We start from the raw sequence: 5,410 nt of genomic DNA, 5'->3' as shown, positions 1-5,410 counted from the left end.
ATATATATATATATATATATGTGTATATATATATATAAATATATATATATATATATATATATATATATATACATATATATGTGTGCATATATAATATATATATAGTATATTATATTATTATATATATATATATATATATATATATATATTTATGTGTGTGTGTGTGTGTGTGTGTGTGTTTGTGTGTGTGTGTACATAAATCTTATATATAAACGTATGTAATTTATATATATATATATATATATATATATATATATATATATATATATATATATATATATATATATATACATTTATATAAAATGTATATATATATATATATATATATATATATATAGGGTTGACTGGCTGCTGAATTCTCCTCGAAGTATTGCTCTGATGTGTACAGAGAAACACTCCCAAAATCATTGGTCAAAGGACCGTTCGTGGAATAACCACTACGCAGTGGATTTACGAACAGAGTTCATCTTTGAAGTGAGAGCCAATAGATGCATCTTACATCGCCTAGAAATTGGGGAGACTAAAAATGGAGACCCACATCATCGCTTCTTCTCGACAATTACTGAACAAATTTACGCCTCTAGAAATGTCTTTACCGCCTTTTATTTCATCTTCTTTGTAAGTAAAAGAAATCGTTTGTGGCAGTGAAAAGTATTCACTTTCATCCCAGTTACTTCCCAGTCCTCTCCCAACAATTAACTCATATTGTAACTACTTCGTCTCTTTTGTTACATCTTTGAAATCTCTTCACTATTAAGTTCCCTTTCAGCGCTGAATGACCACATAGGTTCTAGCACTTGTCCGTTGGCCTTCATTTTGTATTCCATTCCACTATACTTATGTTGTTAGGAGAGACTTAATAATTATGACTAAAGAATGTAAAATCTCATGAAGACTTGCGGGGGAGGGGGGGGGGGGGGGGGCGCAAAGCAAATGAGTAGCAAGGACATTGATGTTACAGCAGTACTCCAACCATCCATGCGATGGGAGGAGCTACTTCCCTATATAAAGTGGAGAGAAGATCCAGAACATCAAGAGAGCAACAGGACAAGAAGCTCACAGCTCAGAGAAGGCAAGTTCTTGGTTTTACTCCGATGCTTTTCTTACCATTGTACCTGTATCGTTTCTATTATCATTGTGTTTCGTTATCACCATATTTTTCTAAGTGAATCGTTAGTGTTCTATTGTTGTTAATTCTTACTAATTTTTTCTTTTTTCTTCATTCATCAGCTAGAATACTAGATACTTTCTTCTCTTGATTTTATATACTGAAAAATTAACAGCATAATAAATAGTTTTTCCATTATTCTTGTTTATTATTTCTTTTATGTGAAATTGTAAGCCAACACTGTGATACTGACGTACAACTCCATACGTATACATATATATTATATATATATATATATATATATATATATATATATATATATATATATTAATATATATATAGTGATACAAGGCACAGGGAACTACTCCAAGCGACATAATCAGAGGAAGACGGACGAAAACCACACATCACTAGGCTGTCTTTTTTATTATTTTGCCGACGTTTCGTAATTGTTTACAGAATTACATCTTCTGGGCTGCACATAAGAAAAGATAAAAACATAAAAAAGTTAAAAGTATAGTCTAAAAGTTCATTTAAAATACATCAGGAGTAAAATGAAATCGGGAAAAAAAATAAAAAACAAAAACACCGACCAACCTAAGAGGTTTTCCTTCCAATTTAGTTCCATTGCTGTTTTCTCACCCTTCTAGGTTGGGGTTGGTTGTTATTATTTTTATCGATTTCATTTTTACTCTGATGTATTTTAAATGAACTTTTAGACTATACTTTTAATTTTTAATATGTTTTTATCTTTTCTTATGTGCAGCCCAGAAGATGTAATTCTGTAAACAATTACGAAACGTCGGCAAAAATAATAAAAAAGACAGCCTAGTGATGTGTGGTTTTCGTCCGTCTTCCTCTGATATTTATATATATATATATATTATGATATATATATATATATATATATATATATATATATATATATATACTATATATGTATATTAATATATATATATAAATATATATTATATTATAATATATGTATATTATATATATATATTATATTTATATATATATATTATATATAATATATATATATATTATATATAACACAACATACATATGGAGTTGTACGTAATACCACACTTTTGGCTTACAATTTTCTTTTTTGAAGTCTAGTATGTTATTCAAAAAGAATTATAACCAGTTCCGTATATGTGATGACTTTCTGTTCAGTTTAGACTAGTTTTTTTCGGAGCATAAGAAATTTAACAAACATTTTTTGAATTTACATTGAATCTTATTCTTATTATGAGCTTTTGGAAACATGTGTGATTTACTTCAGTAATATAGAAGGTGCAATTAATCTCTCTATTTAACCTAGTCGCATTTTTCATAACATAAATGATTGTCCGTTTTATACCTTCATTATTTGACGACGGAGGATACCTCATTACTGATTGGTTTATTATTTACTCCCATTACCTTAAGAGTCGTCTGAAAGATGGCGGACTAATATCATCTTCATTATCCTCATTGTCATGGTTGTTATTATCGTAGATGAAGATTTGAGTCCTATTATCTGATTTTGTTTTTTCATTCATGTCTTTACAAGAGAAGTTTAAGCAAAGCATGATTAAGGCATCATATGTGATTTCATTAGTTACTTTTTTTTATGAAACTTATTAAATTTACAAAAACCTTTCCACCATACTGCTTTTAAAACCATTTATCTTTTATCTATTGAGTGTCCTGAATTAATAAGGCCTACATTTGGTACAGGAATAGAATTTTTTTTTTTTTCTCAAGGAAAATAAAACACTGCTACGTCTAATTTTTTTTCTTTTTTTTAGGTTTTCTTGCTTCAGCCTAAATCAGTGAAATAAGAAGTCTTATCCACAATGAAGATCTACTTCTTGTCTCTTCTGTTGGTGGCGGTAGCCTGCTATTTCCACGTCGAGGCATTGCCATCTCCCGAACCAGCAGACGTAAGTTCTCAAAAATAGACTCAATTGTCTTACCATGATTCGGAATAAGGACTTGAGTAAGGTACTGGTCGTTTTATAGATAATAATAATGTTGATGAGATAAAGGAAGTGTAGAGATCACTGCTTCGGTTAGTTTACCTGCACGGGAAAATGTTTGTAGTCACGTTGCTGCTCTAATAATCCAGTCAGAGTTTCGTAAATAAAGAGCCGGAAACCTTATTTTCCACGAAGCGATTTTATGAGCGTTTGTAGGAATAACGTAAGCGTGACAGTAACATATGTCTATTTATATATTTATTTATAGTTTTATTTTTTTTTATTTACTAAGACAACTTCCCCGTAATTTATTTATCCATTTTCATAAGAATGTCGACATGACGAACAGCCTAATAAACAGAGGCCTGTCACTTGAAGGATGGAAGTTTGTAGAAATCTGGGTAAAAGTAAGTCGGACCGAACAAAAGAAGAATTATTGATCTAAGCAGCCAAAAAAAGAAAACTAATAAATAAATTCGGTATTTATTAACAGCTAAGTGTGATGGCGACACGGTCACTTCTCTTGGATATTTTCAGAATGCTATCTATCAATTTAGCTATAGTAGATTTCATCTAATTTTTTCCTTTATGCAAAGCTGCTCTATTTTTTCAAGTTTTCTAATAAAGCCAATGAATTCTTGGTATGATGTTTAACGATGTGTGCACAGAATGAGTAGCCTATGGTAAAAATCTAAATTGAAATTCAATACGAATAGAGTAATTTGGATAATTGCATTTTGCTAAAGCTCCTGCAGTTGCAATCAAAACACAAAATTGCCTAGCCATGTTCTTTTTGAAACTAACCTTGAATGGAGGGCATTAGGCCTATACAGGGATATCTGTTGGGAGCCGTATTTAATCTGTGTGCTTTCACGAAAGCTCCTCCTTGCGTAAAAAGTAGTAGTAGTAGTAGAAGATGGCATTTGTCTTTGAAACGGCTCCATTGGACTTCGGTGCTATGTTAATCGCGTGAGTCCATTCAGTACGGGAGACTGTCCGGACCATGAATCTCCTCACTCGACTTTTTGTTTTTTTCCCCCTTGCAATTATCCCCCCTCCCCAGCCCCCTAAAACTCAAACCCCGATCTCCTTTAGTGACAGTAGCCCCCTAAAACTCAAACCCCATCTCCTTTAGCTGACAGTAGCGCTTTCGTACTACGGTTATACGAGATATTACACCGATCGTTAAGCTTTCTAGGCATTTATATTCTACTCTAAATGGTTAAAGTTTTAAACTGGAACTCTCTGTCACCATAGCTATAAAATACGCTCATAGTTTTTTTTAATGCTACCACATTCGATAATCCTCTCATGTTCTTGTAAGCTATGTAAAAACATATTTCTAAATAATCATGTGTTGTACCAAAAGGAAAACTTACAATTTAGTTTGCCAACAGGTAGCCAAAGTGCCCTCGTCCGTGGCCGACCCAGCTTCAACGAAAATTACCATCGATCCAAACCGATGCTGCAAGTGCTCTAGTGCTCTAAAACAGGCTCGGAGTCCTCAGTTTCATTGCACTGTCTCCATAAGCTTTCGCACTGCCCAGCGGGAGTGCTGCCCTTGCCCAGATGTGGGTACCCCCAAGCCTTAGCGAGTTGAGAGTTAAGAGCGCGGGAAGAAGAAGAACGCTAGGCAGAAAGGGTCTTTGTTCTATGGCTTTTGTGACGCTCGCTCTTGTAACTCAATGATTTTTATGACGGAAGAACTTACGAAATTCTTATCCTGTAAGGTGTCCCGCTTTATGCATGTTGAAGCACCTAAATCATTTAGCTTGAATTTGCCTCACTTTCTTCTATGAATTTCAAAGTAGAAAGTCACTATACATTTATTTCTTGTAGTATTACACAACAACATTGATATAAGGATGAATTAAAAGGCTTTCGATATTAACCACCTGCACAGATCAAGACCTCCTGAACACCAATGAAGCGACCAAACGATGGAATCCGTTGTGGGCACGACAAGATATGATGATTTGTACCAAATTTTGGTTTTACCTTTGTGCACTGTCAGTTCTCATGCAATAAAAGCATCCTATGCAAGTTTTTTGTTTCATTTAACAAGTAGTGCGACAAGGCAAGTGAGCCTAAGAGTATGTTTTTAGAAACAATTTTAGTCTTTAGAAATATAATGACGTGAACAACTACTGGAGTGTTTAGCTAATACTTTTCCCAATCACAGAGAAGTTCTTATTTATTTACTATGAAAAACATCCTGAAAGCTATTGAAGGAATTTTCTACTCCAGCAAAAAGATGTGTCAATTTGATAATGAATTCTTGAGGAGAAGAAATTACAAACTCAAACTGAGTGTTTCATGATACAACTCCATATTG

General features: G+C 33.0%; 1 long non-coding RNA gene across 1 annotated transcript; it reads left to right on the top strand.

Moving 5' to 3' along the window:
- The first annotated feature begins 1,041 nt into the window (after nucleotides 1–1,041).
- Nucleotides 1,042–4,564, top strand: LOC135218348 (uncharacterized). Its single transcript, XR_010315299.1, has 3 exons — nucleotides 1,042–1,072; nucleotides 2,905–3,039; nucleotides 4,473–4,564. It is a non-coding gene; the product is annotated as an uncharacterized LOC135218348 (long non-coding RNA).
- The last annotated feature ends 846 nt before the right edge of the window (nucleotides 4,565–5,410 follow it).

The sequence above is a fragment of the Macrobrachium nipponense genome, chromosome 9 (assembly GCF_015104395.2).
Source record: "Macrobrachium nipponense isolate FS-2020 chromosome 9, ASM1510439v2, whole genome shotgun sequence".
In the NCBI taxonomy this organism is placed as follows: domain Eukaryota; kingdom Metazoa; phylum Arthropoda; class Malacostraca; order Decapoda; family Palaemonidae; genus Macrobrachium; species Macrobrachium nipponense.
This window is presented reverse-complemented; position numbering and strand designations above follow the sequence as displayed.